This window comes from Somniosus microcephalus, chromosome 12 (genome assembly GCF_052327205.1).
Source record: "Somniosus microcephalus isolate GS21.2 chromosome 12, FLI_Smic_1.0, whole genome shotgun sequence".
Taxonomy (NCBI): Eukaryota; Metazoa; Chordata; class Chondrichthyes; order Squaliformes; family Somniosidae; genus Somniosus; species Somniosus microcephalus.
In genome coordinates this window covers 132967881-132980762 of record NC_140998.1, presented here as the reverse complement: position 1 = coordinate 132980762, position 12882 = coordinate 132967881, and positions in this window count along the sequence as shown.

The window sequence follows — 12882 nt, the reverse complement described above, 5'->3', positions numbered from 1 at the left end:
CCCAGCATCTACTCTGTCAAGCACTGTAAGAATTTTAAATGTTTCAGTGAGATCACCTCTCATTCTTCTAAATTCTAGCAAAGTTAGGCCTAGCTCCCTTAAAAGAATAGTAGCACAGTGGGTTAGTAATCCAGAGGTCTGGACTAATAATACAGGAGACATGAGTTCAAATTACCACCACGGCAGCTGGGGAATTTAAATATAGTTAATTAATTAAATCTGGAATAAAAAAGCTAGTATCAGTAATGGTAACCATGTAACTACCGGATTGTCATAAACTCCCATCTGGTTTACTAATGTCTCTTATGGAAGGAAATCTGCTGTCATTGTTAGATTCGAATTCGGAGAAACTCTAGACTGAGATGGAATTGAGAATAAAGTAAAAGTTTTATTAGTAAATAGCTCGAAAGTTTGTGCACAAGGGAGAGAGGCTGATTTCCCCAGAATCGAACCTTTCCTCTCAACGAAATACAATCTACAAGCCTTGATATACCTTTCGATAGGTACCGCCAATTAGGTTGCAAAAGTAGGCGTTCACATACAAACAGCGTCACTACCGTCACTCCCTTATTGGTTGGCGTGATTAGTCAGTCAATGTTGCGAGCCACCCTGAAGTGTTCTGACATACAGCATAACAGTTTCTAGCTTCTGTGAGCAAGGTCGTTTAATTCTTGAGATGATAAACAATGTCCACTTTTGGTTGCAAGCAGACATTACAAAGGAAGATAAGGTGTTCGAGGCAGAGCTAGAAATGGCCGACTCCCTATGAAGTTCAGTTCCCCTTATCTCTCAGAAGGCCAGCTGCATTAAACACTGCTTCTGTAACACTGATAACAACAAAGACAGAGACGAAGGGCTAGATTTTCGGGGAGCCGTCAGGCGGGGTTTCAGGCCTGTTGGGGGGGGGGGGGAAATCCTGAATTTGGGGGTCCCAGCACCATCCCGCCCAAAACCCCGCCCCACGTAGGTTTCAGGGTCAGCGGGTACCCGCCCCACACTGGGACCCGCCAAAACCAGGCGGGAAGGGATTAGTGCCAATTAACTGCCTGTTAACAGGTAGTTAACAGGCAGTTTTTAGCCTAATCCCTATTTTGAGGGGTTTCGTGTGGGTTTCCCGACGGCTCCAAACCACGCCAGGTTGGAGCAGCGGGCCGTCAGGTTGAAGGAGTTGGAGGGGTCGCGATGTCGGTGTTCAGGTGAGTGATGGGTGCATGAGTGTAACGGTAAGTGTGTTTGGTGTGTCTAAAGTGTGTAAAGAACTTTTGCTTACCTGTACTTACCTTAACAGCCTTTCTTCCTGTAGCCGTCGGGAGCCCATCACTCAGCCGGAACTTAAAGCTGAACGGCTGCGATCTGTCAAAAGTGACAGCCTTCAGCTTTGAGTGCTGCTGACAGTTCTAACTGAGTCTGTGCAGAATGACTCATGTTAGAAATCAGACTGTCAGTGTTTCACAGCTTCAAACAGCTGTGAAACGCTGATACTTCATCTGTCAAGAACTCTTGACAAATGAAATTGCAGTCTGTGACGTCACCTGTTGCCGGGTGGCCCTTAATTGGCCTGCTGAGCCCGCTGGGTGGGCTCAACAAGATCAATCAAGGGAAAATTGCGCGGATTGGCCGGACGCCGAGGTAGGCGGGTCAGAAACCCGAAAGGGGAAGTCCCGCCTTCTTCCCGACAGGTTCGGCAAAATCTATCCCTAAGAGTCTAGTAAATATGTTATTTCTACAGTACTTGGTTAAGAGGGTTAATATGATGGTCAAGTATCCCATCATGCTTCGCAGCTACCTAAATGCTACATGTTCATTTTATATATATTTCCTAATACGTGAAGCTAAACATCCTTTGAATGGTTTCTAGTACTACAGCCCTCCCTACAGCTTTGGTTAATATATTTAAAGACTAGAGGATTCAGGCTTTGATTCACAGGCCTATTTTTTGCAATCCAACAGTCCCCCATCCAACCCCGCCGAAAGGGAACCTTGAGGCGGGTTGGAAAGTGTGCATACCTACGAGCAGCTGATATAACATGCTGGGAAACCAAGAGCGTGAATGATTGAGGTTTCTTCCGGTTACCAGACCTACTTTGTTATACACCTCCCCCCCCAGACCTTTAGCTACTCCAGGAAGACTACCCGGTATCTGTTGCATAGGGCCTGGTGTGAATCCTGTCGAGGTGGCCACCAGGTATGCATCAGATGAGTATGGTTAATTTAAATTTAAACTGAAGTGTTTCCCGATTCATTATACTACTATCTCAACATTCATACGCTTGATCTCTCCTGCAAATGACCAAAGTCGTCTGAAACGCGTGTAGGAGGAGCAGTGCATGCACTAACTGTCTTGACCACTTGTTTCGCAAAGTGTTTCGTTTTAGCCCATTTACATTTCTTACATGCCATACATAGCAAACTCAAAACCGGTATTAACTGCCCCACGACTAATATGTGTGAAATCAGTCTGATCCATGGGTGTTCTGATTCTGCCCCGCCTGGGGTATCCTCTGTTTCTTCTATCTGTCCTGATGTTACCCCGCCTGGGGTTTCCTCTACGTTGGATCTTCCCTTTCGATGTGTTCAATTAACTTGTTAGTCATGGGCATGAGTGCCCAATTGGCTTATGTATCAAAGTCTTACTACATAGTGTATTTGATATATGTATATACTATCATTATAAGCTGAAGAACTACCAGAGTGTGTGAAATAATACGAACGTAAGGGTGTGCTGATGTATGTTAAGCCCAATATCTCACCAGTGTGAGTTGTCCTCTATGCTGTCAATTTCAATATCCATTCTCGAGTTGTCTTACCCCAAAACATAAAAATGCTTTAGGGAGGAGTTCAGTCGCATCATGAGCTGACTGAAACCCTCAAACAACAGGGGAATATCCGAATTGTGCCACACAATTCTGTAGCTTGTACTTAAAAACGTGTACGTGTTGGTTGATCACCTCATACTGGATTCATACTGGTTTTTCCCACGCTCTGTTACCTACAAAACACAATTATTACAGTCACAGTTAAATTCAGACTTACAATCATTTCAAGCGACATTACAGTTTAACATCTAACAAACAAATCATGGACTTAAAAGATTCTCCAGATCTCTCTTTTATTCGTATCCATCTTGTGGATAATTCTTACTAAACATGATTTCTCCTTAGCCCTCAACTTAAACTTCAATTTCAATCCCTCTAACAGGTACCAGTGTGTTTAACTCTATTCTGATTGTTTCATTAATTAGATAGTTTCTCCATGGAGTATGTGTCAATGCTTTAAAGGCTGACTCACTCTCCTGAGCCACATTAACTATTTCATGTCTGTCTTGCTGTTGTCAAGTAACTGAGCATGTCTGAGACCCATTCTTCAGTGCGAACTCACCATACATTCCCAGATGGTAATTTACCTCATACGTGAAGAATCACATTTGCACACTCATACCGGTATCTCCATATTATGCCACACGTGCCATCCGATACAAGCCTTCCTTGGGCTTTCAGGTGATCTTATCAAAAGATTGTAGTTATCTGGAGATCTTTGCTCATCTTCCTCTGCATGGTCCCGATGTCTTGGGTAGTGGCCAAACTATCAAATTCAGTTTTCTTAAAAGTTCATTAAAGGCAGGGACACAAATGTCTCCAAGAGAAAGCTATCGATTTACTATTCTTAACCACACTTTCCTGATTTCCACTAGAAAGTTTTGAAAATTCCCATTCAATAGTGTAATTCTCCTGTTTCAATTTAAACCCTCAATCACTTTCCTTTAATTACCATTCATATCTCATTCATGAGCCTTGGAGAAACTTTACTGTCCAGTACAACATTTAACATTGAAAACATAGATCAAACATTCTCACTTGATCCAAGTTATTAACACTTTTTATTTATCATTATTTTTTTTTAGAGGATCTTTTATTTTCCCAAAAGTAACCCAATATATAGTGCCTGATTCCATTTTGTTAATACAAAATTATCCCAAAATTCAAACAGCAGTATTATTGTACCGGCAGATTTTGTCAATGTTCAATTTCATTTCTATCAATTTATACTCCATTTCCAATGTCAGAAACAAGTAATTTTCAGGCTAGGTGGCTTACACAGTGTTTTAACATTATTGAAATGACAGAAGTGCTGCAATTAGTTTACAAGGTAGCTTCCATATAACAAAAGAAAGAGGCAAATCCATTGTGACTCTGCTTAGAGCCCAAGGGGTTAATTCATCAAATCATAAATTCCTTCTGTCACTGTGGGGAAATATTAACTTAAAATTAAGAAACTGTAGCGGTACCACCGGGTGTCCCTTACTTATGTTACATAATTCCTTTTACTTACCTATGTTTGTACATACAGTTACCTGTTCGGGCCGTTGCCCCTTTAAGACACGACCTAACGCAATGATGTCACGTCACGCATCACGTGACTCACCTTAACGCGAGCCGGGCCAGCTCGGTCTCCCGCTCCCGCGGCAATTGCCGGCACAGCTCGGTCTCCTGCTTTCGCGGCAAGCGCCGGCCTAGTTCGGCCTCCCGCTCCCGACTTCGGCCGCAACGGCCAGCTGCAGTGCCGGGTAAACGCGCTGACATCATCGCGCATATCACGTGACCGCCCTAAGCGCGGGCAAATGCGACGACGTCACGACGCAAGTCACATGACGCCCCAAGCGCGGGAAACGCGATGACGTCATGATGTAAACGCGATGACGTCATCGCACAAACCTCCGGACTGCCTAGTCAGTGCTCGTGGCATCCCCGCTGGGTTAAGACCTACCTACCGGCTCTCCTGCATCCATCTATATTGTCGCTGTATTTCATCTGTTTCCTGCATTAAAGAACTTCTTGATTGTTCTCCTGAAGTCGAACTCGATTATTTAGTAGGCATTCGTCCAATACCTACTTAGGTGAACCCAAATACCTACAAAACTTAAATTTAATACTGTCCAATAATCTTTAAATTTCATACTAAAGTTGTTGCTTGGTGAACTTAAACAGCTGTCAGTAGAAAGGGTTAAATCCTTTGCAGGCTTTGAGGAGGTGGAGCAAAACATTATCAAATTCACGCAATTGCGTCAATTCACGTAATTCAAAAAGAACTTTCCTGAGCGAAAGACAGTTGTGTTTTCACACTTTAACTAAACACGAACACGGAGGTAATATGGACAGTGAAGAAAGACGGGATTGAGCAAAGTTCACAAGCTAAGTAAGTCTTTGTAAGGGACTCTGCAACTATCGGATGTTCTCGCGGAGCGGAGTTATTTTATTCAATGCGGTCTGCACAAATTTACACCAACCAGAATTTCACCGTAGCCACAATGAAAGTCTGGTTTTAATAGGTTAATTAACCTCATAACTCCAATTTAATCCAGATCTTGTAAACATTCAAATTAATTTTCTTCCAATCACATTGGCAACTGTAACTTTAAGGCAGAAGCTTATCTTTTGTAAAACTATGAACAGACAAACAAAACCAAATAGCACATTCTTGCAGAAAACAGTAAATTACGTCATATTTTCTTATTGTCCTTTCTTCAGATGTCTTTCAAAAATACTGTAAAAACATTAAATATAACTGGAGAAAGATCAGTTTTTCACATTTAAACAAATCAAATCAAACTGCTTTGGAAGACTTCACCATAGCAACCACAAAGGGGAGATAATCAGAACTCAAAAGTCAGGGGTATGTCCTGGGACAGGTCAGGGTCGTATAACAGTCAGGGTGAGCAGGATCACTGGTTAAATTGAAAAACGGAGCTGTTGAAAGGTCGATATATAAGGAAGAGAGAGGTAAATAACAACCCAAAGAATTGACTTAATCCTCCGAACTTGGTCCTAACCTAATATTAGGAAGGAAAGAAATTTAACTCGCATTATTCTTAACCATAGGGTCATTCTCATTTCATAATTCATCGCACATTGCACATTAGTTGACACACACACACACTCCATGCAACTTCAATCACAACTTCAAGCAGCAGTCACAATCGAGAGAGAGAGAGAAAGCGCGCAGCCTGCGACCTTGAAGAGGGAAGCACAGGCTTTTAAAGAGACAGTACACTGAAGATGAATGAACACACTCTCGGCAGTTTTTTTTTATCCTCAGCCCTAGAGGTCCTGAGGGTTATGGGAAATTTCTTCCCCGGGCGTCACTATGGGCTTAATCTGGCTCCAGTGTCTCCACCTTACATCAAATTTTTCCTTCAAGCAAACTGAGGTACCTGTACTAAGGAGGATCTGGAAGGGTCCATCCCCCCGTGGCTCAAAAACACCTCGGACCGGTCGCTGGACCATCACCCACTGTCCCACACAAGGGGGTGTTTTCCAAACTCCCTCTAACTTTTTAGCATCCCGTGCTTCTTGGAGGTGTTGAACTCGAAAGTGATTAATCTGATTGGTCTCCCTGAGTACACGTAGGTACTTCAGGAGGGTAGTCTGGAATTGAGAGGTGTCCCCCGTACCCTGGGAGTGTGCATCTTGGGGCAAAACCATTGCGGGGAGGACGGAGTGCCATCCCCTCCCGGATCTGTTAAATAGACTTAGTGATGGACTGTTTTAGAGTGCGGTTCATTTTTGCGGCCGCTTCAGATGTATTCCTTCTGGTGGGGAAGGCCTCGACCCAACGGGTGAGAAGGTCTATGATTACAAAGACATGGTTGTACCCACCACTGGGAGGGTGAGGTCCTGTAAAATCCATTATTTCTGCAGGACTAAAGGCCATCACAGGGAAAGCCAAAGCAGCCTGTCTAGCAGCCAAATCAGCGGCCCGGTTACCTTGGATTTCCGGGGACTCTCTGGTTTGGTGGGCACGAACATTGATTACAGCCCTCAAGGTGGGGCAATCCACGGCCCGAATGAGCTCCGCAATCGCGGAAGCGTGTTTAATTGAGTGGCCTAAAGCAGTCAAATAACCCCGTCGTTGCCAAAGGCGGGCATAATCGTGGACAATGGAGTAGGCATACTGGCTTTCAGTATATATGTTCGCAGTTGTTCCTTCTGCTAATTTAAGAGCTTTAGTTGGGCCCGTGAGGAGTTTAATTAGGTTGTGGCGGGTGTGGAGAATTACCTTACCGGGGCCTACCATCGGCCCTATTGTCCAACCACCGCACTATACATAGAAACATAGAAACATAGAAGATAGGAGCAGGAGTAGGCCATTCGGCCCTTCGAGCCTGCTCCGCCATTCAACGAGATCATGGCTGATCATCCAAATTCAGTACCCTGTCCCTGCCTTCTCCCCATATCCCTTGATCCCTTTAGCCTCAAGAAATATATCCAACTCTTTCTTGAATATATTTAATGAACTGGCCTCCACCGCCCTCTGTGGCAGAAAATTCCACAGTTTCACCACTCTCTGGGTGAAGAAATTCCTCCTCATTTCAGTCCTAAATGGCTTACCCCTTACCCTTAGACTATGACCCCTTGTTCTGGACTCCCCGGCCATCAGAAACATCCTTCCTGTATCTAGTCTGTCCAGACCTGACAGAATTTTATAGGTTTCGATGAAATCCCCTCTCAATCTTCTAAACTCCAGTGAGTATAAGCCCAATCGACACAATCTCTCCTCATACATCATTCTTGCCATCCCAGGTATCAGCCTGGTGAATCTTCGCTGCACTCCCTCCATGGCAAGAATGTCCTTCCTCAGGTAAGGTGACCAAAATGCACACAATACTCAAGTTGTGGTCTCACCAAGGCCCTGTACAACTGTAGCAAGACATCCTTGTTCCTGTACTCGAACCCTCTTGCTACGAAGGCCAACATACCATTTGCCTTCTTAACCGCCTGCTGCACCTGCATGCTTACCTTCAGCGACTGGTGCACAAGGACACCCAGGTCTCTTTGCACTTCCCCTTCTCCCAATCTATTGCCATTCAAATAATAATCTGCCTTCCTGTTTTTGCCACCAAAGTGGATAACCTCACATTTATCCACATTATAGTGCATTTGCCATGTTTCTGCCCAATCACCCAACCTGTCCAAATCGTACTGGAGTTTCATGACATCCTCCTCACAGCTTACCCTCCCACCCAACTTTGTGTCATCTGCAGATTTGGAGATATTACATCCAATTCCCTCGTCCAGATCATTAATATATTTGTGAACAGCTGGGGTCCTAGGACCGATCCTTGCGGTACCCCACTAGTCACTGCCTGCCACTCGGAAAACGACCCGTTTATTCCAACTCTTTGCTTTCTGTCCGCCAACCAGTTCTCTATCCAATTCAATACCTTGCCCCCAAAACCATGTGCCTTAATTTTGCACGCTAATCTCTTATGTGGGACCTTATTGAAAGCCTTCTGAAAGTCCAAATACACCACATCCACTGGTTCTCCCTTATCTATTTTACCAGTTACATCCTCAAAAAATTCCGTAGATTAGTCAAGCATGATTTACCTTTTGTAAATCCATGTTGACTTTGTCCGAACCTGTCACTGCTTTCCGAGTACTCTGCTATTACATCTATTATAATGGACTCTAGCATTTTCCCCACTACCGATGTCAGGCTTACCGGTCTATAATTCCCCGCTCTTTCTCTACCACCTTTTTTGAATAGTGGGGTAACATTAGCTACCCTCCAATCCATGGGTACCGTTCCAGAGTCTATCGAGTTCTGGAAGATGACCAGCAATGCATCTACTATCTCAAGGGCCACTTCCTTAAGTACCCTGGGATGTAGACCATCAGGCCCTGGGGATTTATCGGCCTTCAGTCCCATCAATTTTCCTAACACTATTTCCCTACAAATACTGATTTCTTTCAGTTCCTCCTTTTCATCAGACCCTATGTTCCCCGGCATCTCTGGGAGGTTATTTGTGTCCTCCTTTGTGAAGACAGAACCAAAGTATGTAATTAGTTGCTCTGTCATTTCCTTGTTTCCCATTATAAATTCCCCTGATTCTGACTGTAAGGGACCTACGCTTGACTTCACCAATCTTTTTCTCTTCACATATCTATAAAAGCTTTTACAGTCAGTTTTTATGTTACCTGCTAGCTTACTCTCATATTCTATTTTCCCTTTCTTAATTAATCCCTTTGTCCTCCTTTGTTGACTCCTAAACTGCTCCCAATCCTCAGGATTATGCTTTTTCTAGCCAATTTCTATGTCCTCTCCTTGGATCTTATGCTATCCCTAATTCCCCTTGTTAGCCACGGTTGAGTCACCTTTTTTGTTGTATTTTTATGCCAAACTGGGATGAACAAATTCTGTAGCTCATCCATTCAGTCTTTGAATGTTTGCCATTGCCTATCCACCGTCAACCCTTTGAGTGCCATTCCCCAATCAATCCTACCCAACTCGCTCCTCAGACCATCGTAGTTTCCTTTATTTAAATTGAGGACCCTTGTCTCTGAGTCAACTACTTCATTCTCCATCTTAATGAAGAATTCGATCATATTATGATCGCTCTGACCCAAGGGGCCTCGTACAACAAGATTGCTAATTAATCCTTTCTCGTTACATAATACCCAGTCTAAGATGGCCTGACCTCTGGTTGGTTCCTCGATATATTGGTCCAGGAAACCAACCCGTAAACACTCCAGGAATTCCTCCTCCACAGTATTGTTGCTAATTTGGTTGGCCCAATCTATATGTAGATTAAAGTCACCCATGATGACTGCTGTGCCCTTATTGCACGCTTCTTTAATTTCCCTTTTAATGCCATCCCCAACCTCCGCCTTACTGCTTGGAGGTCTATATACCACTCCCACTAATGTTTTTTTCCCCTTAGTATTTCTCAATTCTACCCATACAGATTCCACATCATCAGAGCTAATATCCTTCATTACAATTGTATTAATCCCTTCTGTAACCAGTGATGCTACCCCACCTCCCTTTCCTTTTTGCCTATCTTTCCTGAATATCGAATACCTCTGGATGTTAAGTTCCCAGTCTTGGCCATCCTTGAGCCACGTTTCCGTAATCCCAACCAAATCATATTCGTTTACCTCTATTTGCGCAGCCAATTCATCCACCTTATTACAAATGCTCCTCGCATTAAGACACAAAGCCTTCAGGCTTGTTTTTTTAACGCTCTTAGACTTATTAGAATTATTATTTACTGTGGCCACGTTTGATTTAAACCGTTGATTTCTCTGACTGCCAGTTTTGTTTTTCTCCTTCCTATCTTTTGCTTTTATCCCTGTTTTCCTTTCCTCTGTCTCCTTGCTCAGGTTCCCAACCCCCTGCCATTTTAGTTTAAACCCCCCCCGAACAGTGCAAGCAAACCTCCCCGCAAGGATATTTGTCCCGCTCTGGTTCAGGTGCAACCTGTCCGACTTGTACAAGTCCCACCTTCCCCAGAAGCAGGCCCAGTGATCCAGGAAACTAAAGCCCTCCCTCCTGCACCAACTCTTTAGCCCCGCATTCATCTGCTCTATCCTCCTATTCCTATACTCACTAGCACATGGCACCGGGAGTAATCCAGAGATTACAACCTTTGAGGTCCTACTCTTTAATCTGCTACCTAGCTCCCTAAATTTTTGCTGCAGGACCTCATCCCTCTTCCTACCTATGTCGTTGGTCCCAATGTGAACCACGACCTCTGCCTGTTCACCCTCCCCCTTCAGAATGCCCTGCAGCCTTTCAGTGACATCCTTGACCCTGGCACCAGGGAGGCAACAAACCATCCTGGAGTCACGTCTACGGCCACAGAAACGCCTATCTGTTCCCCTTACGATAGAATCCCCTACCACTATTGCTCTCCCACTCTTTTTCCTCCCTTCCTGAGCAGCTGAAGCACCCCTGGTGCCAGGAAGTTGGCTGCTACTGCCTTCCCCTCGTGAGTCATCCCCCTCACATTATCCAAATTGGTATACCTGTTTGAAAGGAGGATGGCCACAGGGGTCCCCTGCACTACCTGCCTGCTTCTATTGCTCCGCCTGGTGGTCACCCATTTCCCTTCTGCCTGTGCAGCCCTACCCTGCGGCGTGACCAACTCAACAAACGTGTAATCCACGACCCTCTCAAAGGGACAATGGGTGACCCACCAGGCGGAGCAATAGAAGCAGGCAGGTAGTGCAGGCGGACCCCTGTGAGCCCATCCCTCCTTCTCAAACAGGCCTTTACCAATTTGGATAATGTGCAGGGAGGCATCTGACTCCACGAGAGGCAAGAGCAGAGTAGCAGCCAGCTCTCCTGGCATGACTTACCTCTTTAATTAATTTAAATTAATTCAATACCACCAGTTAAAGATATACTCTAGGGCGCTTATTTACCAACTGTCCCCACTACACCACAGAGACCCAAGAAAATATAAACTGCAGAATTTCAGCTTGTAATGAAAAGGAGAAACAAATACTCACCAACCAATCACTTACCTGCTTCCTGGTGACGTCACACTTGGATTACTTTTTACCTCTCTCCCCTGCTGCTGAATTGGTCGGGCCTCGCCTCGCTCCTCCTTTTAACTGCTGCCTTGCCTCGTACCTCACGCAGGTCCGCTCTGGTCGGGCCTCGCTCCTCACTGCACTCCCAGGTCAGCCGCTGTGGTCGGGCCTCGCCTCGCTCCTCCTTTTAACTGCTGCCTTGCCTCGTACCTCACGCAGGTCCGCTCTGGTTGGGCCTCGCTCCTCACTGCACTTCCAGGTCAGCCGCTGTGGTCAGGCCTCGCCTCGCTCCTCCTTTTAACTGCTGCCTCGCCTCGTACCTCACGCAGGTCCGCTCTGGTCGGGCCTCGCTCCTCACTGCACTCCCAGGTCAGCTGCTGTTGTCGGGCCTCGCCTCGCTCCTCCTTTTAACTGCCGCCTCGCCTCGTACCTCATGCAGGTCAGCTCTGGTCGGGCCTCGGTCCTCACTGCACTCCCAGGTCAGCCGCTGTGGTCGGGCCTCGCCTCGCTCCTCCTTTTAACTGCTGCCTTGCCTCGTACCTCACGCAGGTCCGCTCTGGTTGGGCCTCGCTCCTCACTGCACTCCCAGGTCAGCCGCTGTGGTCGGGCCTCGCCTCGCTCCTCCTTTTAACTGCCACCTCGCCTCGTACCTCACGCAGGTCCGCTCTGGTCGGGCCTCGCTCCTCACTGCACTACCAGGTCAGCCGCTGTGGTCAGGCCTCGCCTCGCTCCTCCTTTTAACTGCCACCTCGCCTCGTACCTCACGCAGGTCCGCTCTGGTCGGGCCTCGCTCCTCACTGCACTCCCAGGTCAGCCGCTGTGGTCGGGCCTCGCCTCGCTCCTCCTTTTAACTGCCACCTCGCCTCGTACCTCACGCAGGTCCGCTCTGGTCGGGCCTCTCTCCTCACTGCACTCCCAGGTCAGCCGCTGTGGTCAGGCCTCGCCTCGCTCCTCCATTTAACTGCCGCCTCGCCTCGTACCTCACGCAGGTCCGCTCTGGTCGGGCCTCGCTCCTCACTACAAAGGAAGATAAGGTGTTCGAGGCAGAGATAGAAATGGCCGACTCCCTATGAAGTTCAGATCCCCTTATCTCTCAGAAGGCCAGCTGCATTAAACACTGCTTCTGTAACACTGATAACAACAAAGACAGAGACTAAGAGTCTAGTAAATATGATATTTCTACAGTACTTGGTTAAGAGGGTTGATATGATGGTCAAGTATCCCATTATGCTTCGCAGCTACCTAAAAGCTACATGTTCATTTTATATATATTTCCTAACACATGAAGCTAAACATCCTTTGAATGGTTTCTAGTACTACAGGCCTCCCCACAGCTTTGGTTAATATATTTAAAGACTAGAGGATTCAGGCTTTGATTCACAGGCCTACTTTTTGCAATCCAACATCCTCATCCTCACCCAGTCTGGCCTATGTGAGTCCAGACCCACAGCAATGTGGTTGACTATTAACTGCCCTCTGAAATGGCCGAGCAAGCCACTCAGTTGTACCAAAACTGCTCCGACAAAGTCACTGTGGGAGTACCTTCACCCCACGGACATAAAAGTTC